The 26,105-nt window shown below is 38.1% G+C and overlaps 1 long non-coding RNA gene across 1 annotated transcript; it reads left to right on the forward strand.

Annotated features, from left to right (window-relative positions):
• The first annotated feature begins 19,299 nt into the window (after positions 1 to 19,299).
• Positions 19,300 to 25,571, forward strand: LOC109071878. The gene is made up of 4 exons (XR_006159799.1): positions 19,300 to 19,485; positions 22,411 to 22,560; positions 25,016 to 25,076; positions 25,177 to 25,571. It is a non-coding gene; the product is annotated as an uncharacterized LOC109071878 (long non-coding RNA).
• Positions 25,572 to 26,105: the final 534 nt, after the last annotated feature.

A 26,105-nucleotide genomic window follows, 5' to 3' on the forward strand; every position in this document is an offset into this window, starting at 1 on the left:
GTCTTCTTAAAGAGCCTCTCTGTCTCTTCATTTGGGAAGATAGATGTGCTTTATATACAGTCTGTTTCTACTGTGTATCTCCTGCTAAATGGATTTCTTTTGTTGTTGGTTTGTTGTGATTTAGTGAGAGCGTCATTCACAATATTCTCTTTAAAATCCTTTGCCTCAGCAGTTTTCAGCTCTGAGATATACTTTTTAATGAAGCTCTTTGTCCTTTGAGTCTATTTCTCCATCAATCACATCCAGATGAGAGAGAATATTATTCCTGCCTACAAAACACTCTGGAGGGCAGTCTGGATCTTCATTTGCTTTGTGAAAAGTGCTTTAGCCATTTGAAATGAAGGGGAAATACTCACTGAGGTCAGCGTGTGATGGTTTTGCGGTCTTTATTAAGTGAGATCACACACAGTCGAGGGTTTGGCCAGAGGCTCTGTTGACCTGCTGTTGGTTTTGACCCTGATGAGCCTCACTGTGACCTCACTGTGACCTCACTGTGTGTGTGTGATGAAGTGGTTGACCAGAACTAGATCAAGGTTAATGCCAGAAAACACACACACACACACACACTTACCAAAGACCTCTATGAGCTTATGAATGCAAGAACATAGAGCTCTACTAAAAGCTTATTCTAAAATGTAAATGAAAACAGAAGAAAAAGAAATCTAATTCAAGATGGTACTATAGAGCTATAATAGCTTATCATAAGTATGCTGGGGAAATGTACTGTCGGTCAGTACTGGTAAGGAATCATGTTCATTTTAAGATTTATTCGTTAGTAATATCACAGTTGCCAGTTGAATTTTTTGTTTTATATAGAAAAAAAGAAGAGCTTGTGGAGTTATATGAGATAAATAAACCAGTGAGACAACAATCAATTATCCATTTTACTCTGGGTTACACTGAAGCCTTGGAGTCCAGCAGCTTTCCACCTCAATCCAGGTGAAACAGCCGTGGTAAACAGTCAGGTGTAGGGGCTGTTAAGTCGCGTAACCTTCATCGGCTGGAGCACCAGAGAGACAAAGCGGCGGTCGGCATGATGGCAAAAGTCTTCCTAACTAGACGGCGGCGTGTCGGTGTGTTTAATGAGCTCTGATCAAGGGGCCACGCTGTTGGAGGAGGCGTCTGTATGGTGCTTCACGGTGGCTCCAGGCTGGACTCGTCTTGTTTGTTTTGCAGCTGACAGGGCCGAGTCAGGAGGGAGTGAGTGGCAGAATAACTTGTAATGTCAGGGGTCGTTTTGTCTTCTGTAACTCTATGCTTTGTTCTGCAGCCGTCTCTCTTTATTTCTCTGTGTGGTTCTGTGGTTATTCCGCTCGGCACATAATGAGGCCGCCACACAGCCCGGTCATTTTGCATGTACTGTAAACTCTTTAATCACTTCAGGTTGATTATATAGTTATGAATAAGCTTGATAGATGATGGCCAGGGGTAGATGCTTGACCCTGGCAGCGGCTCACTGTGTCTGGTTTGCTGAATGGATTATCTGGGCTTTTATTACTTGAAGTGAATGTGTGTTTTGATGATTAATGAATCTATTGATTTTTAAAGCAAAGAGCAACCAGGCGATGACGCTGTGTGTGTCTTTGTAACTAACCTTTGTTAGACCACAGAGTCACATTAAAGTGCATGATAGAGATTCAGATAATAAAATTTCTACATTTCTACAAAGCTTTTTATATTTTATTTATTTATTTATATTTTGTTGTTTTTATTTATTTAATTTTATAATAGTATATGATAATTATAGTTACTTATATTTGTTCTGTTCTGAACAAGCGATATTGTTAAGTGTAAATGATTTGTTTTGATGTGAAGGGAACTAAAATAGCCCAGGTTTTGTCTTTAAAGTTTATATTATTTTATTACATTTATAATGTTTATTATTTTGATAATTTCTAGATGTAATACTTAAGTACGTCTTATCACATGAGTGGGTGTTCTTGTGTCACCGCATCTCAGTGAACTTTCCAACACGCATCTGTCATGTAACGCGTCGTGGAACCAAACCAAGATAGACATTTAAGAGTGCATGTTTAAAAGTATATCTTTTTTTTTTTTTGTAAACCCTTATTTGTTGGCTGGGCTTGTTTGGATTAGTTTGAGGCTGCCTAAATATGGATTTTGGACAATCAAGTGTGGTTCACATTGAGCCCCATTCACTTGCATTAAAACCGAGAAAAAATCCTATAATGTTTTCCCTTCAAATCCTTAGTTTCTCTTCTGCCAAAAAAAAAATCATCTACATCTCGGATGGCCTGGAGGTGATAAGGTGAACTGTACTTCAAGGCTTTACAAGACAGCGACCAGGGATCTTCCAGAGTGCCGGAGTTTTCCTCTGGAGTCTCTCTCTGAGGAGCGCCTGGCTGCTCCACACCGACTCTGCTTAACGCTGCAGACTGACAGCTTTCTCTCATTTACAAACACTTGTTCCTTACTGATAGAGGATTTACCTCGGGGGGCGACATTTGGCTTCTTTTGTGGAAATACGCAGCATTGCTTTGCTCATGAACCACCGCGCCTCTATCACAGCTGCTCCACCTGGGTATTAACATTTATTACTCTAGAGCGCAAGTGTAATACTTCAGAGCTGAGGAACGGACAGAACAGCTGGTTTATTTGGCGAAGCTCCCCTGTGTTCCATCACTACTAAATGACACAGCCATGGAGGGAGGAAAAAACACAGCTGGCTCCTCCTGAACTATATTTCATCAAAGCTGATCGCTGTAGAGGCTCTGGTGGCGCTCTCGGACAGCTTTTGTTCGCTGGGATGAAGGTGTAAATGGGCCACTGCTGAAGGCGGTTCTTTTTAATAATTTATCTCTCAGTCTATGTTAGGTCTACCTGGGATGTATGAAAAGAGGATTGTCTAATTAAGGTGTAATTTGCCTCAGCTTAATTGGAGAGAAAATGCAGTATGTGTTATTTGGAGAAGCATCTGTTCATGTTTCGAAGCACAGACAGCTCCTCATACACTCATTCTCTGTGTGTTGAGGCGCTGCTGTCTTTCTCAACTATCATATGTATTACTACACAAAGAGTATTTTTAATATAAACATTTCTTTTACATTCCCCATATATTAGTGTCACTGATGATAGTTTATAGTTTTTCATTTACATTTTAACGAGATTAATTTCTATTTAATCTTTTTTCCCTTTTTTCATTTTTAATTTTAGGTGAAGATTAGCAATATTTTGTGATTTAGTCTTTTTTATGGTTTTTTGTAGTTTCATACCTATACGATCTCTGACCCTGTAAACACACTAGCTGACAGAATAAATATGGACACAAAACACAGATAATAAAATGGAGAGTTTTTGGGCAAAGGGAATGAATGGTTTAGTGACAGAATCTGGAAACCATAAATCTACTTAACTCCATAGCGCTTTCTGTTTAAAAAATGTTCAAATCCTCATAGTTGGTTTCCCCAGGTTTTAAACAAGATGTTCAGTGGTCTCTAGATTGGCCTGCCAATGCAAGGGAATACAGTTAAAATAAAACAGTGGTTGTGTGTCTGAAAGCTCTGACTAAAGTGGTAAGTGTGGTAAACGGTTATTACAACTTGAAGAGGCTGATTGTGTGTTTAAGCCCCACACATACAGGCCAAACCCATTCCAGTTGATCCATTCCTGCCGCTGCTCCCTCTCTCCTCTTTTCCCTAAATCCACTCCCCTTTGTGATTTTACTTTCAATTTTCGTCTTTGAATAATTTACAAGCGGCAGACCAAATGCTTATTTGGAGTTGTGCATGCTTTAAAAAGGGCACATCCCATCATCCCCCCATTAGCCCCACATCCCGCACCTCTGCTCGCCAGCGTTTGTGTGTGTCGCGATCCAGCCATGGCCTCTGTCCTGTCAAGCTCCTCTCTGCTGTTCTTCTGACGGGAGAACGATTCGGCTCATGTTCATCCAGTATCGTGAAGTCTCCACACATTCAGAGCACCCAACCCGAGAGACCTACACATGGCTGATGTGTGTTTGATGTGCTTGAAGTAGTAGTTGAGTTTTAGAAGTTCATCTTTGAATGTCAGAAGAGCTGAGTGCTGTCTTCTCATTATAAATGATAACATTTTTAGCAGAAACTGGGAAGAAAACAGACGTATATACTGGGGTGGAATGGTACACAGATGTCACGGTTCGGTACGTTCCTGGGTTGAGGAGGCTCCGCAGTTTTTGATATAATATATAAAATACTAAATATTATTACATTATGTTATATATATATATATATAGAATATATATATATATATATATATATATATAATCTGCAACACATATATACGTGCAAGGAATAAATTCTTAAAATATATTTGATTTAGTTTACAGATAAACAAGGGGAGGGGGGAAATTAAGCGTATATATGATGAGTTTCAGTTCATTTTTTGTGGTGCCACTTTTAATTTGTTCACAGAAAGGAAAAGGTAAAATGGCAGAAAGTGACATCCTGTTTGTTTTTCTTTATTTTTCAAAAGCACAATGTTTTGTTTTTTTATTGTGAGTGTACACAAAAGCAGACCTTTATACAGTGATGCATTATAAATAAGACAATAAGTGTTTAAAGTTGATTCTGCTGGTATAAGGAAACAGTTGACGTGATTGTGCTGGTGCGTGTGCGCAAACACACACACACACACACACACACACACACACACACACACACAACATCAGTTCCAGTATTGCGGGCTGATAGCACAGTTGGTACTTTTATCAAAATAAAATACAGTAAACCAAACATCGGTGTGCCTGCCTCTGTGTCACCACTGGAACTACAAAGCCTATAATTTACATTATAAATAATAGTTTAACATTCAGATACGACAAGCATCGCGAATATGGAAATATTATGGAATATTTGGATTTGTGCTCTAATGAGAGAGGTAGGATACTTTGAACATATAAAGCTCCATTTTCTGCAAACAGTTGAGTGCACTTTAATGTATACTCCTTTGTCAGTTCTGTGAGAGACGCATTCAGAGTCGTAAGCATGGTCACTGTCTGAGTGGCCTTTGTTTTCAAGTGTGCCAGCTCCGCCATTCGCTACTCTTCTGCTGGCGGTTATCAAACAGCATTGTGATTCCTGCGGGCACCCCTTCTTGGATTAGGGTGGTGCCTGTATTCGTTGTAAGGGTACCTCATGCCACCGAACCTGAGATGTCCATAAAGTAACATTTCGGTATGAATATATATATCATATCAGCCCCTATAGTATATAGACAATTATGTACAGCGTTTCTGTCTCTATGCACTGATGAAGTTTCTTTGTTTCTGTTTGATTCTGAATGTTCACATGGCCGCCGCCACAACCGTGTTTTTAATTAACATTCTGTTTTCATTTCTAGAAGGTGACTACTAGCGATAGTTTGTTTTCCTCATTTACTCCCTATGTCATTTTCTGAAACCGAATTGGAATCTGAATGCATGAGTGATTGCTTATAACAGTCAAATCGCATAAATACAGCCTGAGATCCTGTGAATCGATCCACAGAATGTCGTCAGACTGGTTTTTGCACCGACATTATTCAACTGTTTAGAGATGTACTTGCTGCTCATTTCACATTTCATATGCATGTGTGTTACATTGTGAGGCATTCTGAAAGTGTGTCCAGTATTGCACATTTTGTACACTATGTATTTAGTATATATAATGTGTATATGGTGTGTTATATGTGTACTATGCACTGTTATACTTGTCTGGATGGGGTTGGGATGATGAAAGCATTTGATTTCACAAACTCTTAAATATTAAACTCAGAAAACATTACTGAGGTGATACTGTTATGTCCCCTTAAGTTACTGTACACTCTTTAGGGGTAAATAAGGTGCAGTTGTTTAATTTTTAAAAAAAGGTATTGCCCACCACTGACAGCTTTTGTACCCTTTTTCTAAGAGTGTGCAGTGACTACCCAAAATGTATGTGTTTGTCTGCTGTGATATAATTATTTTTGTGTGTGTGTGTGTGTGTATCTGGAGATGCACGTGTACTGTGTGTGTATATGAAAGGTGTCTGCTCACCCCTCAGGTTATTTTACAGCAGCACACACTGTGTGTTATTTACCTGTCTGACCTGCTGCTGTTACGCTCCTGAATAAATGTAAATCTCTACAGACAAACTAGCTGCACGGCTCAGCCCGTCTTATGAATTTTATTACTTGCCTCCCTTAGTCTTCAGTGATGTTGAGGTGTGTCTGGACTCTCTCTCTCTCTCTCAGCCTGTGTGCTTTCATAAATCTGTTAATACTGTGATGCTGAAACCAGCAGATGGACAGTCATTTTGTATGGAAATTAAACTTGATTCACCATATGCTGGCGTTGCAGTGGAGTTCACCATGTGCTGAGAAATTACATTCATCAGCAGGAACTGTGCTTTTCACATTATAGCTTGGAATCAAGATGGTCAAAAAATAGCGGATAATGAATTAATATGATTTGTTCAATAAGCGCACTAATTACTTGCTTAATATGATTTGTTCACGCGCATGTTAGGACAGATCAATTACAGTCTCTCAAATAAGAGTTTATCGAGTCAGTTTGCCTGGGAGTCCATAATCTTGTCAAAGTCAGTCTGTTGCAGTAAATTTAGCAGCTGGATTAGCAATCTGATTTCAGTATTAGCTTTCATGTAAAAGTAACAACAGCTTTTAAAATAGCGGAATTGCAGCAAATCACGTATCCTCTTGCTGACAATGACCTTGCAAAATGAAAACCACATCTTTCTCCTTTTGCTTTTCAGGATGCGTACACAGCGATCGTTGTTGTCCAACCATCTGGGCTTTCGCGAAACTATATTGAGTCTTTGCAGATTTATTTGCTGTTTAACCAAACTGAAAAGGTAGTCAAGCTAAATACCATAAAATTGCGGCATGTGTCGATGTGCGTGTGTGTCAGAAGGGCCTAAAAGCCTTAAAGATGCAACCCTAAACCTGTCCTAGAGATAGCAGTGCCCTCTTATGTCTTCGCAGGCATTGCTTTAATCACTAAGAGAAAGTTATACAAATGACACCATGTTGGCCCTATCTGATGGACAGAGAACAATTGTGTGTAGTGTATGTAGGATTGTGGGTGGGAACGCAGAAGAGGGAACTCCCGCAATGTGTGAAGAGGGTAGTGTAAGACTTTCAAGTTTATAAAAAGAGAAAGTCCAGTTAGTTGCAGCAAGCTGTCTTTATTGGAATAGGGATGACCTCAAACACTATCAAACAAGTGCTCATACGTTAGCAATCGATACTGAGATGTTCGCTGCTCTCCACGCTCTCTGGCTCGGACTTTACACTTGTGCCTGAAACACAAGCATTGTGCTCTTTCAGGTTTTTCAGGAAAGTGGATTTTGCATGTGACTCATTATCCAGAATAATTACTGTGCTGCAGTTTGTATTGTTGGTTTTGACTAATTAATTTACATTTATGCATTTAGCAGACATTTTTATCCAAAGCGACTTACATTGCATTCAGGCTATACATTTTTTTTTTTTTTTTTAACCAGTATGTGTGTTCCCTGGGAATTGAACCCACAACTTTTTGCGGCGTTAGCACTGAGCCACAGGAACACGTTCATAGTTATTCATAATTCATAGTTATATTGGCTTGAAAAAGCCAACTTACTGAAATCCGACTTAAACTTCTTCTTCATCTTCTTCTGAGACCAAATTTTATAATGTATCTCCTCCTAGACTTTTAAAGCCAAAAACACCAAACTAGGGTCAGACCTTCAGACTCTGGTTGCTATATCTCTTCTAACTGATCCGGCTTATGGTTTTCGTAAACTAGACTATCAAAACCACCTAAAATCCCATAGACTTTAATTGAGGGGGTGAAAACTTTTATACAATAAAACTTATGGTGTTTTTAAGCTGTCTTTTGCTATAGCAAAGCTTAAAAACTCCAAATTGAAAAAAAAAACAGCCAAAACCAGCCTAAGCTGACTGACTGCTTTGACTGGTCTCCCAAGCTGGTTTTAAAGTGGTTTTGGCCACTTTTTTAGCAGGCCAGGCTGGGCTTAGCTGTTTTTAAATTGGTGAGTTTTATAGGAATCAACGGGTTGGACGCAGGGGATGAGCATAGAAACGCAAAAAGGCCGAACGACAGGCTAAGAAACGGGTAACAACATGCGAGTAGAGGCTAAGCGACGCTAAGAACGTGCAGTGAACTGGCTAAGTATGCCCCTAAAATGAAATCTAAGCAGCATGCTAGTAATGTACTAATCATGTTAGAGCAACATACTAAGACCAACTTGATAACATGCTAGGACCATGCTAATAAAGCTATAATCATGCAAAAAAACTTAGTTAATGCATGGGGCTAACAACATGCTAGATAAAACTTGTTAATCATATTTAAAACATCTTTAACAAAATGGCTACTAAACTTGTTAATCATGTGAACAACAGTGGCCTAGAGAACTTGTTAGTCAGGGCTAGAAATATGTCTGAATATCATCGATTTTATCGAGTGCTAGTAAAGCTTGTTAATCAGGTTAACATGTTATTATTAACTTCATTAGGGTCATGCTAACAACATCATGCAGCAACACTTGTTAATTCTACTTATTTAAAAACATGGCTAGCAACTTGTTAAATATTTGGTCAGAAACATGCAAATAACGTGCTTACTACCTTTGGTTATGCCGGCATAGAAAACATCTTAGCATCATGGCCAGTAAAATGTACAATCATGTTAGAAAGGTGCAAATAACTTGCAAGCAAATTAGTGTTAATCATGTTAAAAAATGCTTGTAACTAAATTTAAACATAGCTCGAAACATGCTAGCATCATGCAGAAAAATATTTTTAATAATGCTTGAGAATCATCTTAGTAATATCTTAATATTCTTTAGAATGAACCATATAGTAATGTTATTAACCTTGCAAAACATGTTAACAACATGCTAGTACCTTGCCAGTCATCTTAACAAACATTCTAATAATTGTTAAATATGTTATAAAAAGGCTAGCATCAATAGCGTGTAAATGTTAATCATCGCTAGGAATCATCGATAACAACTACAATTAACTTGCTAACATAAACGATGGCGTGACAACATGCTAGTAACATGATTATCTTGGTTAAAAATGTGCGACCTGTTAATTCTGATAAAAAAGGCTAACACATGCTTAAGTGCGTCGGAATCAGGCTTTAAAATATGTTAGCAAAAATTATTAACCCGTCTTAGAAACATGCTAGCATCATCGCTAGTAGACTAAGCTAATCACTTGATACCAGCAATACTAGTCCCTTGTTAATAATGCTGAAACGTGGTAACAAACAGTTAGTAACTACTGGCTAGTCAATGTTAACAACATGCTTGGTTACTTGTGCTGTATCCTTATTAGAATCATGTTAACAACATGTTAGTGACTTAATAGCTACTCATGGTAGAAACATGCATGCAACTTGTTAAAAACATGGGATAAACATGTTAATGAACATGTTTGTAATATATGCTAATCATAGCCTAACACCATACTAGCACCGCAGAAAAAAATGTTAACAACAATTCTAGCAACTCACTTCTTCAACTATGTTATGAAACAAGCTAGCATCATCGTATTGTATACATGATACTCAATGCCTCAGCATCATGCTAGTAACATGCTAATATCATGTCAGAAAGGTGCTTGTAACATCTTTATTACCTTCTTAATCATGTTACCGCAATGCTTGGCAAACTTGCGAATCAATGCTAACAACATACTAGTGACTTGCTAATCCTCTTTAGAATATTCTTAACACCATGCTAGGAAACTTGTTAAATCCATGTTTAAAACATGCGAAGCCAAATGCCAGTACCCTGCTATATCATTGTTAACAACTATCTTTGTAACTTTGTTAATCTATAATTGAACCACACACTAGTAAGTCATGCTAGTAACATGCTAATTCACGCTAGAATCAATGCTAGTAACATGCTTAGAATGTCAGCAACATGTTAGTAACTTGGTAATCATGTTAACAAAATGTTAAATACCATACTAAGTAACATCTTGAAATCATGCTAGAAACATGAAATGCTTAACATTTTAATGACTTGCTAGTTTATGTTAACAAACATGCTAGTAACCTCTTTAATCATGCGACTAGTAACATGTTAGTAACTTCCTAATCATGCTATTAACATGCTACAATCAATGCTAGAAACATGTTGGGGTAACATGCTTGAAATCTTGTTAAAACATGTTTTATACCTATTCGTTTTTTCTGATAGGCTGTATTTGCCTTGAAACATTCAAACCTTAATCGTTAAAACTAGTTTAATTTTCAAACTATTTTAAACTGAAAAACTTTCAGACTGCAAGCTTTTTAATACCATTTTCAACTTTTCTAGCTAGGCTTTTTCAAGCTAACTTAAAGTTTGTCTACAAACTTTTAATGTATTGGTTTGCTTTATTACATCTCACCCATGAGGTTGAACTATATTTCATCAAAGCACAGTGTTGAGATGTTGTGGTGACCATACAGGCATCAATTATTAGGAGGTGCTGCATGAACTCTTTCCTGTTCCTGTATGTGCTTCATTTATGTGTTCATATCAGTCAGCAATAGGTAATGCAGCTTAAGCTGAAAGCAAGGTTTTCTGTTTTTCATGAAGGCAACCCACAGAGAGATGCATTGCTCATTACCCTCCATGACCCCGATACAAATATAAAAGCAGACATTACATGGTGCAAAATCTGTAAACATTTTACTAGAAACGCTATTCAAACTTACTAGATTTACATAATTTGAACCTGCCACAGCAGTAGGCTGATGCACTTACCTTAAATCTGTGGCCATTTAAAGCATTATTTATAGATTGGACCTAAAACAGCCCACCCGTACAGGTAGTTTTGCACATGAGGTGTTATAGTACACTCAAGCAGTTCATTCAGGCTCGCCATTTTAACAGCAGAATTTAGATCACAAATAACTGACAGTCATGACCTAACTGTGATTTCCATTTACAATAAAAAGGTGGGGTTGTGTGAGGGGTAGGTTTAGGTGTAGAGTTCGGGTAAAGATCCCCATAAAACATGGAAACAATGCACCAGTTGTACACAAAATAAGGTTGTGTTTTTTTTTAAATGCTAACTGGATGTGCTTCGATTCTACCCTCATTATTTCCATAGAGCATACCGCGGTACAGATTTCTGTGTGTTATTGCAAGATATCTCACAGTAACGAGCCCGAATAAAGCATGTACCTTACCAGCCTTCATAGGAAAGGCGGACTGGAAACCAATGATCCCAGCATCAAAAATCTTCTAGCTCTGTGTGAACTATTCAAGTGGGAGACAATCTAGTTAAATGAAAAATCAGCTTGACTCAGTTCAGAGGTTAAATCGACAAACAAGGACTAGAAAGCATGGAGAAGCTAATAGCACTGCTGTGATCTGCAGTAACACCACTTTCCTACGAAGCTTCTTAGACAGGTTTTTCCACACAGTGACGGCTCTCCGATTTTGACGGAAAAACAGTTACTCCTTCATAGATCCGCCAGCATCGGCCTCCTGCTGCTTTGATAAATATGCACAAGAAATGAAGTGAAACATGTCTTTAATTAAAAAACAGGAGCCATAAGATGTGATTAAAGCCGGCTCCTTGGAACTCTCGACTCAGACACTTCTGAGTCAACCTCTGCAATTCAAAAGAGACAGAAATATCGCGTCTGACATAAAGCTGGACATCAACCAGCTTTACGCGTGATCCTGAATCAAACTGCACCATAAATGGTTGTCTAATTAAGTAATAAAAAATAAAATAAATAAATAAATAAATTAAAATACTACTACTAGTACTACGAACTAATAATAATAATAAATATAAATCAATAATTTATCTATATATCTATAATCTATATCTATCTATATATCTATATATCTTTTTATAGAATCTCTCTTAATGTTGGAATGGTTTTTAAAATGTAAAGCTTTTACTCTGAGTAACGTCTTAAATGGGCCATTGTTTCCCCCTTTATTAGAGTTTATTAGCATTAGCAAAATACAGTGGCACTGCCATAATTAGAGGCCACAATTACCAAGACCAAAGGCTGATTTGCTGAGTGAGTATTCATTCACAATAAAAAAAAGGCCATTGTGGAAAAAAACAGAATTATTCCTACGACTGCTGAGGCAACATGCTTAATGGAATTAGCTCAGGAGGAGCAGAAAAGAAGATATTTAAAGTTGCCAAAATAAAATTTGTTTCATATCATGTTGTGGTTGGCTGCATTTGGTGTCATTTACAAAGAGCAAAACTGGCAAAGCCAAACTCATTAAAACTCATAAATTTTTGCTTCTCATTACTTGTTAAAAGAGTTAATAACTGAAAATGTACTGACACATGGGTGAAACTGGATTGTATTTCTGCTCTTAATATTTCCATATGCTTGTGGATTTTTGTCTATTTACTCAGGCACTTAAAACCCAGTGATATCATCAGTAAGAAACTATGAAATAAAACTGCTTTAGCATGAAAAATGTTTCGGCTTTGCTTATAACGGTCTATTTTTCTTTCTGTTTTCATGTTTTTTCATTCCTCAAGTAATCCTGCTATTCGATCATAAACTAGAACACATCAGTCCTATAAATCAATCTATATAATCAAATATTTGTGCATTAAATTATATCACGTAAACAGATTTCCCTAGCTGTGCTGGTTTCATGGTCTCTCATGTCACTAGTATAAAAGCCTCCGTAACTAATTTGAAACCATTTGGTCTGTTTTAAACAGCACAGTTGTGACATTGTTTTTTATTTAATAGTTCAATAAAGAGGAAGATGAAATGTAATATTTTCTGTGTCTACAACAATAGTTCTTAACAAATGCACAGCAGATCGAAGCAACATTGGTGTTTTTTTTGCCTGAAGGTTCTGAAAGTAATTGATTCAATGAAAAAGTCGTTAATGAAATCGTTTGAATGAATGATTCAATACTCACTTATAATACAGCCATCTACTGGGTGTATCGATGTGACTTCAGAAAGAGTCTGTCAAAACAGACAGTGATGTGGTGAAAAGTCCCAGTGCTGGACTGTTACATCACAGCTAATCAATGTATAATGTGCATGTGCAGCGAAATACTGTGTCATGGCTAAACATCTGTCAGGACCACCAGCCCCTTCAGGGGCCGAGTCTGGAGACCCCTGATTTAAGTTCATCAGACAGATGTCCTGCTTTATTACTTATCATAATCATTTTTCAGTCCCCAGTTTGGTTTAGCTGTCTAGATTCCTCTTCAGAAGTAACTGAGCTCACGATTTATCATACTACACCAAAGTAAAGCAACATGAAAGTCCACAGTGGTTTTAGACGAGGGACGGTATGGAATAGATTTACTAAAGCCGGATGTCTGAACATTTCCCCTTCACAGCCAGCCCGCGTCTGTTCAAAGGACCAGACTCCATTAGTGCTTCAATCAGGAGTTCATTTAACAAATCAAATGCATGTTGCCTGATTACATTTATAATTTAATGGCTCATTTAACAAATCAAATGCATGTTGCCTGATTACATTTATAATAATGTGATTAAGTATTTCCTAATGACCTCAGAACTGTTCCATAGTGTAGTAACAGCCATCAGAAATCTACAGAGCAGCAGCCTATAGAGGAAGTGTTAAAAACCAATAATAGACTAAAGATTTTTGCTTGCTCCCTATTTGATTCGGGATACAGGAATGAGCCACATTAAATTTTTCTGATCCGATTAGATAATGAAGCGGAGCTCTCTTCACTTGCAGATGACTTCATGACTAATTTAGTTACAGGGTTAACACAGACATAACTTCATTTGCTAGGGTGATTTGTTGAGTGTGGGGGTTACAGACAAAAGAAAAAAACCACGCCCAGACAATAAACAATTCTCATGACAAATATTCTTGCTGCCTCCCTTGCAGAGGACATTGCAAAAATAATCAGACTGAACTTTCAGCACAATGCGCGTTGAGTATTTTGATTATATGAAACAGATAATTAAGGATCCTTATTTTTATTTACTTTTTTTTTTTTTTTTTTTTTTTTTTCTCAAACACACTCCTGACTGTCAGTGGGCCAGTCAAAACAGATAGCGCTGCCTTGACTGGCATGAGTGAACATGTCTAGCCTGCTCAAGCAAACAGATGAACTGTGCTGAAAGTGTTTTATGGGCGTAGGTTAGTACGTATAGTTCATCTTGTCATTATATCAAGCTGCCATAAAAACATTTTTTTTTTTAAAAAAGACACACGTCAGCTTTAAGGTTTCTACCCGGTTAACATAGATAGATAGATAGATAGACATAGATAGATAGATAAATAGATAGAGATAGATAGCTATATAATGAAAAGTACTAATATAGATAGATATATAGATAAAACGTTTCTAAAGACTGTATGCTAGGTTCTTGTTTTCTAATGCTCCCATATTAAAAATTAATTTTCTAAACTAATTTTAGCTTTCTGACCGTTCCACAACGATCTGGTTTTTTTAAAACCATTTCTTTCTTTATTTTAAACTAGTGGGTTTGTGAATAGTTAAGGAATTCCATTCCAGTTGGTTATTTTAACACTATATTATGCAACTGAATGTCTAGATGAGAGTCGCGTGTGTGTGTGTGTCCATGTTTCGCACATTGCAACGCATTCCATAAGGACCACATATATTGGTAAAAAAAAAAAAAGCACCCCGTTTTGACTTGGGTGCACACGAAAATGTTTCCAGAAGTAAGCAGTCCGCATGAACAATGTTTTGTGCTCATGCCGGAGAGGCATTTGTCCATTGACGCCAGGTCCACTCATGATGGAGCGTTCTCTTTAATCGCGGACTGGAAGAGCCGGTGGTTCTCACGAACTGGAGGAGTGAACGGTGGCCAAGTTCTGAGGGATGTTTAGCTGAATACATCATCCGTCGTCCATGATTTTGGCGTATAATGTCTAGTCGATCCACATTGTTTGTAATGATACATCTGTTGACTGATAATAAAAGTGTCCTCAGGTCACGTTACTAAAGCGCTGATGCTGACCAGAGTCTGGTCTCACATTACAGAATCATGATAATGAGCTTTCAGACAGGCAAAGACTGGTTTCATACAGATTACTTTATCAGAGAATATTTGTTTTTGACCATGACTTCATTTTTAAAGCGCAGACACACTTTTTCTAAAGATATGCCCCCCCAGAGCGTGTCTGGACCAATCAGACACAGCCATTTTTCATTAGATTTAATAAATCGGTTATTCATTAGATTAACAAATAGTCCACAGAGCCCTTACCCAGTAAACATAATGGGTGCCAGCACTTTCTGTCTGGGAACGACACAAGACCCCTGGTTACCATTGCAACCAAGGCCCCTCAGCCAGATCAGATAAACCTTTACGAACCTAGAATGGCATGTTTGAGAGTTCTCCCTCCCTACAATTTCCATAGGCGAAAGCACACATAATGCGCAGCAAAAATGGACTCTTCTCTAATTAATTCATAGGAAAACCTTTCTTTGAATGAACACACATGTTCTTCAGTTGTCATTGTGTATGTTGTTTACTGTTCTTGTATATTGTCTTTTGTATTGTAAACTGTTTTTTATGCATGTCTATGACAGAACCACTTGTTCATGTAATCATACCTATATGTAATCTTACCATGTTTAGTATCTATGAATTCATCTTTTCAATGATCTAAGCGAGAGTGTATAATATATGTTGGTACATAAGCAATATATTTAGTGTTCTAAGAATCTTTAATAATTTTGCCTCAACACTCAATAGGTGGTCCATATGCAAATTACCATTTTCGAAAAAAGACAACGGAGCCATAAAAACCTGCCAGTATGTCCCAACCTCCACCGCTTGGCACATCGTTTCAGCTCCACTTTTGGATCATAGTGCCATATCCTGATGAGGGCCATTAAGTCTTTTTTCTTCACGACGGCTTAAAGGCCGCACGATTTAATCGTTGACCCTCTTTTTCAGCTCTGAAGTTGCTCCGGATCGATCCATGAGTTCTGATGAATATCTTTGCTAGTCGGAGTGTGCTTTTGATCTGACTAGTTCGCTTCTAAGGACTCGGTCTCGTCCTAGCTCATGCCACCCAAAGATGCCTACCGGATCTAAGCTGAATGTCTCCTCCTTAGCCGTCTTTTTCTAACTTTCCCTACAAGGAAGAACCTCCAAATCACCATTGAGGGGAATTCCATCACTCGGGGTTCATACCCGAAGAAGGTGATGACGCCGGACTACTACACACCCACCGCTAACTCCAAACTCATCAAGGACTGTCTCAGCCGAGACGGCATTCCCTACACTCGTTCCAGGCTAAGCCAGCACGAGATCGCAGTACATCGGGTCCGAGGGGGCCTGGTAATTTTATTCGTTCTATGTTTACCAAGAGCTGCACTCACTGGTGTGGAGGTGTGAGGGATGTGCACTGTACACAACTACACCGAGTAACAGCCGTGCCGACAGATGTCACACAGGATGGCAATCGTCACACCTCTGCATGTGGTCGCCGTCAAATGCCAAAGATGATTGCAACGCAATGCTCATGAACAGTGATGGCACAACGGGATGAATACAGCTGCGAAAAGAATATCTGTTGCTGGGGTGAGACTTGGTGTATTAGGTTTCAGTCCATAGTAAATGTACGGAAGGAGCGAATATAAGTTTCAACTTTGTGTTTTTTTGTTTTTAGGTTTGCTAACTTGAAAAGTAAAGTAACCTTGCAAACTTAACAGTAAGGTAATTAGTAAGTCGGAGTGCTTTTAAATGCGGTAATCAGTGAGTTGATCAAATTGACAATTTTTTAACAGTAGTAATCAGCAGTTTGTAGTGGAGTGCTTTGATTTAAAGTACCTAACACCCACACTGCTGCTGACTCGCAACCTCTGCAACAAGTGCCAATTCTCCCGTCCAAGGTAGAAAGGAAAATCAAATTACAGAATGATAGTAAGTTTGATGCTACAATCGTGAAGTGGCTTTTTTTTTGCGGCCCCCCGCTTCGTCATGTGCCTACCTGTAACTATGTTCACCGCCTTTTGCGGCGGCAGAGAGACTGATTCATACTGACCAAACCGACAGAAGATGTCCCAATATCTGCTAAAAACATACGGCACTGCTCGGAGCAACTCTGTGGTCCACCGGCCAAGTAGGAACTGTGTGTGCTGTGTGTTGTTTGTGTTTGTGTTTGTGGTCCCAAACTCCAGAATCTATTTTTCTCAGGTTGTTAGATGAACGATAAGGATGGCGCAGTTTTTTTGGTGAAATCACAAACTCGTCTCGCTTCGATGTAAAACACGCACCCCAAGCTTCTTTTTAATACTTCAGTATACATATTAAAACATTAAACACTGACACGCTGATACTCTATGAGCACTGCTAATCTCACGAGAACCAATTATTAGCAAGATCGGACATGCTTTAAATGTCTTCACGTGGAAATGGACATACTCTGCCTCAGTATACAGTATATTTCTCTTAAGCTTTGTCTATATTTAAAATGCAATAAATAGCAACACACATTTTCACATTGATTCTCTGTCTGATGCACTTAGTTCCTATAGCAACGACACTTGCATTTACCTGCATTTTTATTGTATATCACTCTATTTTAAATAGTGCACTTTAGATATTCTATTAACTATTAAATCTACTAATGCTCTGAATGACAGCTATGTGACATGCAGGTTGCAAAAGTTACTGTAGTCTTAGAATGTCTAAAAGTGGAGATCTCAATGTATTTATTTTAGTTATGTTTTTAAACATATCACCGAAATAGTGTTACTATTTTGGTAAACCCGCCGCAATTCTGATATTTTAAGCCAAAGTTGTAAGAGTAACTGGTTGAAGGTTCGTAACATCTATACAGTATTATTCAGAATTCTTTCTTCTCCTCTCTAGCTTGTTTTTACTCAAGGGCTCGATCACTTGAGCATCACATTTTCACTTCTGTCGGCAGCTTCTCGTCTCTACAGACTGACTTCCTGAAGCTGCTGCGCTCTGAGAACCACGCGTGTCTTTAAATGCAGGCCACAGGAAGCCTGCAGCACAATATCTTCACATGTGCCACTGCCCGGCTGACTGGAACCATGAGCAGAACACGGCTCTTTCACACGGCTCACGTCTGTCTGTGACGTGTCAGAGCACTCGGCACACAGATTGTGGGGTATGACACTTAGTTCAATCAGTGGAGTCTGTCTGAAACACTGAAGATGATGGCACTTTTAGTTCATATTTGATGGCTTTGTCTTTTTCCTGACATTGGTTGCACATTTACTTGAATTCATATTTAGAAGAGGAGTGATTATTCGGAAAGGGATAGATCAATTTAAAAAATAACCATTTTTCAAATTTGGCCTATATTTTCTGGGATGCTTGTGAAGACTATGGTCTCAAGGGTAGGATGGATCATGAGGAAAGGTGGATTGAAATCAAAAGCTTCAGGACAAACACAATTCGGGGGGAGGAGCTTGGTTAAATTGATCTCTTAAGGCATTTGGGACCCCCCCAGTCACCAAAGGGTCAAAAAAAACATTTGGTAAACCACCACTACGGTCCACCAATGGACTGGGAAATCCTGTGCAGCGGGCCCGCAGGTTCCCACGCGCCAAGAAGGGCACCCAGTTTAGCAGGGCTTGTTTAAGAAGTTTGGCCAACGAAACATCTAAAAAGTGAAGGCTTGGGAAGAAAGTGGCGGGGGTTCAGGAGTGGAGACCAAAATTGCGAGCTCGTTGGCATTAAATAATCTTGGCTGTGTTTGGGGGAGGGAGGGACAGAAAAAATTGGATTATTGGGAAACCCCAAAAGAAAACCCCAAACCTCTCTACAGTCAAAAGCACGGGAGGTGGAAAAATTTATGCTTGGGGTGGTTTTTCTGCGAGGGTACCAGGAGGGACTGAAAAACTACATTGTAGGGGGCAAACAATGGAGCCGGGGGGGGCCAGTATTGTAAAAAAATCCGTGGGGACAAAAGAACCCGTCTTCCCTCAGCAAAGGAAACACTGCAAGGAATGGGTCATGGAAGGGGGATCTCCCCGGGAGACAAGACCCGGACCATCACTTGTAAAAACGGGAAAACGGTAACCAACCTTTGTTCAGGGCTTAAAAAAACAGTTATTTTTAAGTGTACATGTCATGGTTTTAATTAATAAAGAGATAATATGAATTGTGAATATTGTGAGTCTATGTAAAAATGCATGTTAGGTCCAACAATATTTTGCTAAATTTATAGCAACAGCATTATACCAAGTTGAATGAACAAACATTTTTTAATTGAATTGCGCGCGCATGCATCTACGGGGGTTTCCCTTCTCATTATCAGCATCGCCACGTTTTTTTGCTGCCATTTTGGACTTGGAGCGGGGGAGAAACAGGTTTCAGGTGAGTAATTAACGTTAATTAATTGTAGGCACTTGAAATGAAAAGTGGACATGAGTTGTTTTTCTTCTTCTTTTGTTTTTTTTTTTTTTTTTTTTTTACAAACAACGTCTGTCAGTGATGCAAATATGTTTGCGCAGTGGGTGCATAGTTTTCATAAAGACTTATTGTGGCAGGTATTTATCATTTTTCATCTTAAAAATGATAGGCTAAGTTATAATGTTGGCATATACTAATATTTATCTTTGAAATTTAAAATGAGATGTAACGTTAAATATGTTGCAATTGAATATGAACCAGTATTCGGAATCAATAAAGCAATCCAATCAGGACCTTGAAGCAAATTATATATTAACGTTAACTTACGCTGTTATATTAGCGTACGTAATTAAAAATATGGTTTCAGCAAAAAAATGTCCAAAGTTAATATTGAAGGCTTTTTGTTAGGCTATGTTAGTCCAGGTTAAGTCTCAATGTGGCGCTATTGTGATGTTTAAGGTGGTTGCACTTAGTATTAACAAATGTAAAGATTTTTTTTTCATAATGTTAAACCGGATTTTTATAATAATGTTATCCAGTCTGTGGCCAGTTACCGTTAGTGGTAGTCGAGACACAGATGTACGCTGTACATCAATATTGATTCTAGAACAGTCTGCTTTGTGCTCTCGCTGTACTTTGACGTCATACGCCGTTCAAGTCTGCGCAGCGCTGTATGCATATTATGTTTAGCCAAATCCGGCGAAACACGGAAGTCACAAACCCAGCGCCGACTCTTTAAAGCGAAAGGGCCTTGTGCTAATAAAGTAGATAAAAAGTATCCGACTATTAGTTGTTAGTGTGTGACCGTAGCTGCCATTTGAAGGCAGATTATAGCTGTACGAAAAGTTATTTTTAACTGTTTAGTTTTTTTTAGTATCGTATGTTCGTCCAGTCGTACTTAAACTCCGAAAAGAGTGTTTTTTTTTTTTATGGTATGTTTTAACAACAGCACTAAACTATAAAATCTGGCTGAAACCTATAAATATTCCCAAAACCGTTGTTGCATTTTGATCCTGCCCATTTTACGGCCATACTGGATTTACACAGCATGTTCTTTTTTACTATTAGCAGAGATTTTCAAGTTACAGTAGGTGCAACTAACGATTATTTGATAATCGCGGTCGATTATTTTTACGATTATCCAAAATCGTTTATGTACTTATATTTTAGTTTTGCCCTTTTTTCCCCAAGTAAATTATTGACAAAGTCTTGATCATTGCAACATTGACGGTCTTAGAGATTCCTCTTTGCTTTGCATTGTCATGTCCGTCATCAAAAAAACTGGAGTTGTGTTTTATTACTGTGGTGTGAGAGCTTTGTCCGAAAATCTCTCAATTGCAATGTCTGACACATTTTATTGCAATTGTATTAGGAGATTTGAAGATGTAAAAACCACGGCAGTCTGTGGCTCCTAACGCAATTAACAATCCCGGCAAAGCTCGGTTCGGATCTTCAAAAATTATCACGAAGAATAAGAAATAAAACAGAAGTAAGTTGCAATTAAATTGGGTCGGTCAGTTATGGCAAAACAAGAATATTTTTACCTGGGATGGCCTTATAGTTATGCTGTGAAAATTGTAAAAGCTCCTGTGAAACATATTAACAATGGCAGCTAGTAATGACAGCGTTCGGTTTTCTTGTTGTCATCAATTAATACATTCTTAAGTAAAATTTACAATACGAAGTTTCCTTACATTGGATTTATACATTGCTGTTACAAAATTATGTTGTTAGAATAAGTTACCTTTCAAGTAAGTTTTGGCCATTAACTGACATCATCAGTCCCAATTTTCCCTTTCTACCAGAATTTTCTCTTAATGGAGCAGGAAACGCTTTCATTGAAATGTCATTAGAGGGCACCGTTACATCAGTGTCACACCGTAAACACTTCGCAGGCACATTGTACTGCAGGCGGCACCAAAAAAATGGCTTTGCACACCATAGATTTTCGGGGATTTGTTATATTCATGTAGTCCTTATAACGTAAATGTGTCAAAAGATGTATAAGCGTCACACGAACAAAACAGCTATGCCTGAACTGACGGAATTCGAAAGTCTGTTGGAAATGAGCAGAACACTATTTACATTATTTGAGAAAAACTTGCATTGCAGTGCAAAAAGTCAACATGTCCAAATATCAGACTATCACGTTAGGCTTTGCTGTTCTTGTGTGTCCCACCGAAGCGACCATTCGTCCGAAGGCATCTTCCGCTTTTTTGACTTTTTCAATAGATGAGACTAACTGTTACGCCTGCCGCACCCATCACGCTGAAAGAAGTCAGGAGACGCTGTGCGTCCAGCACGTGACTTAAAACTCCTAAACTATTTTTTTTTCGTTACTTTTTTTTTATGGTATGTACCTCCGTGGCTCATTACTAACTGCCACTTTGGTCACTGCAGATTTAAAATATGCAAATATTTCAGCCAATGAGACGGCAAATAAAAATTATTTAGCAACGAATTATTTACATTAGTTACAACTATTTTGTAATTTTTTGTACATCGATTTCTCGAAGCATGCTGTTTCAGCTCAAGGTGTACAGACTACAGTGTTATTTGCTGTACTTGCTAAAATATCAGTTTATAAAATGTACTGACATTGACTTAAAGTACTCATTTGATAATATATTTTGTCTGTGTGTATCAATGCACACTATTTTAGTTAGCACTTTTGTAATTAGTTGTCACCAAATGACTACTATGTCTTAAGCAGTAAACCTTAACCCATTTTGGTTTCATATAGTGAATGTAGGACAATAAAGAACATCACATTTATTAAAAGTGGCATAATACATTATTATTCCTCATGCAAGGCTGGTCAAGCATGAATTAGCGCAAATTATTTTCTGCATCAAATAAAAGGTATAATGAAATCGAAATAATAAAATGTATAAAATATATAAATTGGAACAAGATCATTATCATGTTTGACATTAGTTAAAATGCTGAAGAATATTACTATTTTAAGTGCAATACATTTTCATATTGCAAATCATTTTCAAATTGATTTTCAAATATGTTTTGAAATAAGGTTGTAACTCATTCATTTTTCTATTTTCCAGGATTATAAAAATACTTAATGCAGTGTAAAAACTGCAAATTCAGCAGTTCGAGTGAAGAGGTCCTTCTAAAGCACTATCGGCTGCATCACCCAAGCATTTCCAGCTGGCCTTGTATTCATACGGGGTGTGTTTGTGTCTTCAGGACAGCAGGTGCTTTAAAATCCCACCTATCTACATCACACCAAAACCGTCACAGAGTCAGTCAAGAACTTTCAACAATAATTTGTGAACTGTGTGAATTCCAAGAGATTTGCAGTGAGAAACGTTTCTTCATTCACCTTGGAAATCATCTTAAACGAAAAGAAACAATTAATTGTCCCTTTAAAGGATGTGGATTTAAAACAAACAATCGGCCAACGTTCAGCTGTCATAGAAGCAGAATACACAGAAAGCATACACTAAAAGACTTTAGAACTGCAATACAAACGGTCTTCGAGAGGATTGATAATGAAGTGCCATCTATCTCACAGATCTCTTCAGAAGTCGAAATTGGAGATGATGATAGAATACAGTTTGATGAAAATGTAAATAGTCAAACACTTGAACAAAAAATTGCATCTCTTTTTTTGTGTATGCAGACTGTGTTCCATGTTTCAAAAGATGCTACTCAGAAAATAATTGAGGAACTTAAAAGTATTTTGTTGTTCTCCAAATCTCAGGCCCTTCATAGTGTAGAATCAATTCTCACCAAGCACAACGTTAATGTTGAAAGTAACATTGTCAAAGAAATTGCAGATTCAGTGTGTTTGACAAATCCACTTTTAACAGCAATATCTGCAAAGGGTATTTTGTTACTGACTACAGAAAGATCTCTGTATTTCAAACAACACTTTCCTTTAATAGAACCTACAGAATATCTTTATGAACATACCCAGAAAGCATCCTTTGTTTATGTGCCAGTCATTCAGGTACTTGAAACTCTGCTAAGTTTACCATGTTTTTTGGATAAAGTTGAATTTACAAACGAACATTTAGCTGGACAGTACAATTCGTTTCAAGATGGGAAGTACTACAGGGAGAATGTGTTTGTTGCAGAAGAAGAGGTTGTTCTGAGTTTGGCCTTTTATATAGATGAGTTTGAAGTTTGCAACCCATTAGGCACATCCAGAAAAATTCATAAAATTACTGTTGTCTACTGGATGATCTTAAATTTACCTGCAAAGTGGAGATCTACTTTAACATCAATTCAGTTAGCTGTTTTAGGAAGGAGTGTTGATGTTAAAAAATTTGGCTATGACAAATTATTGGAACCTTTGATAAAAGATTTGAAAGCTTTGGAGCAAAATGGTGTGTTTGTGGAGACTTTGGGGCATTATGTGAAGCCAACTGTTTTCTGTGTATGTGCAGATAATCTCGGAGCCCACAGTCTTGCAGGCTACCAGGAAAACTTTAATGTTGATAAGTTCTGTCGGTTCTGTTTGATAAGTCGTGATCAAATAGCAACTGTTAAGGCTAGTGATTTCCCTCTGAGGACTGTTGAAGAGCACAATTTATTTGTGGAACAGCTTAAGCAGAGTGACACCCTGCAGAGTGTTAATGGTGTAAAGAGTGAGTGTTCATTAAGCAAACACTTGAGAAACTTTCATCCAGTCACTGGTTTCCCCCCAGACATTTTACATGATTTTTTTGAAGGGGTCATACCTGTGGAATTATCTTTGTGTCTCAGAGATTGATCTCAAAAAGGTTACATTACTCTTGAAGGATTAAATCACTCAATCAAAACATTCCCTTACAAGTACCTGACAAAGGTCAACAAACCAAAGGCAATTCTAAAATCAGGCCTAGTTAAAGGATCAATTGGGGGTAATGGTCATGAAAATTGGTGTTTGTTGCGCTTACTTCCTTTAATGATTTGGGATTGCGTCCCAGAACACGAGCCATCATGGGAAATATTAATGGACCTAAAAGAAATTGTAGAAATTGTCCTATCACACAGTCTCTCTGAAGAAACTCTGTGTTACTTGTCATGTAAATTGGCAGATCACCGCTTGCTTCTGACTTCCACGTTTCCAGACTTCAAATTAAAGCCGAAGCACCACTTCATTGACCACTACCCCCAACTGACAAAATGCTTTGGACCTTTGGTGAACGTGTGGACTATGCGATATGAGTCCAAGCACTCATTCTTTAAGAATGTAGCACGTGATATTCACAATGTGAAAAATTTGCTGCTTACTCTTTCTGTTAAACATCAGCAAATGATCGCCTATCATTTGAATGCTCAAAGCCTTTTGAAATCCGAGTTATATGTTGAAAAAGTGGATGTGGTTAAAATATCACTGTTAGATGCAAAACTGAAATGTGCTATACAAAGAAAGTTTCCTCATGTGTACACTGTGTCACTGTCCAAAAATGTTTGTCTGTATGGAACTCAATATGCTAAGGACATGATTATATCTGCTGGACAATCCAATGGACAGCCTGAGTTCTTCAAGATAGAGCACATGTTGCTCTGTCCTGACAAAGTCTCCATTGTATCTAAAAGACTTTCTGCCTGGTATATTGAACACTTGAGATCTTATGAACTTGTGGAAAGCAACTATGCTGACATGGTTGTCCTTGATCTTGATGACTTAAATGATTATCACCCATTGATTCCATACAGGCTTAGAGACCGAGTCCTTGTGACCCTGAGGACATACCTGCACCATTAAACTTGCCTGATGGTATGTGTAAAGTTAGTTTTTTTTTTTTTTTTTTTTGGAAAAAATACTGGTGTTTTTTTTTTTTTTACTTAACTTTCTCTGTCTACCTCTCGGTTTACAGGCTTTACTACTGCGAGTTGTCATTTCGTCAACTGATGCCCGGCGACTTCAGCTTTTTGAAGTGCCACAGTCTGTGGAGTCCCTTATTAGTATTCTGAAGGAGAAACTGCAGTTACAAGGACAGTTTGTCTTGCAGTTTGAAGACCCTGATTTTGGGAATGCCCTTTGCAGCCTGACTGACATCTCGGAACTGCCCAGTGACAAAGCAGTCTTGCATATTCAGTGGTGCAATTCATCATTGTCTGAAACCAGCCTTTCTGTGTCATCTCTTGATACTGCTAGTGTTGATGACTCTGATGGATCCTTGACCAGCTCCACAGCCTCTGTACAAAGGTATTTGCGCACAACCTCAGAATGGCCACTGCCATTCCCCATCCCACCCCTGTCATTTGATGTCGAGCTTAAAACTACGACGAGGCAATGAGACATATGCAGAAACACAGACAGGCATTGATGTGACCAGAGACATAAAGATGGAGATTCTTGATAAAATAGTTCAGGCTGTTTTTGACATAAAGGCATATCCCAACAATCAAGAAATTGAGTTCCATTGCATCTGCACTGATTTCCAAGTATCCATGCCTTAAGGAGCCTGGCAAAGGTAAGGGCTATGAAGGATGGTTGATCAGCCTAAAGAACAAGCTAAACAATTACCGTTCAAAATTGAGAGCAGCAGGCTGCAATGAAGTTAGTGTGAACAAGAAGGCGTAAGGATGTTGAACATGGACATGGTTTCACCATGAAAAAAGCAAAGCGTGGAGAAGTGAAATTTTGTCCCAGAACATCCATGCAACCACACTGATGCTTCACTTGAAGAACAAAGACGTTTATTGATCGATGAAACCAAAAAGGCAAGAAGCAGCATGGTGGTCATAAGTGAAAAAATGGAATTAACTTTTTCCCTGAGGAGAAAAGAAGTGGTAGAAGATC

This window comes from Cyprinus carpio, unplaced genomic scaffold (genome assembly GCF_018340385.1).
Source record: "Cyprinus carpio isolate SPL01 unplaced genomic scaffold, ASM1834038v1 S000006746, whole genome shotgun sequence".
Lineage (NCBI taxonomy): Eukaryota > Metazoa > Chordata > Actinopteri > Cypriniformes > Cyprinidae > Cyprinus > Cyprinus carpio.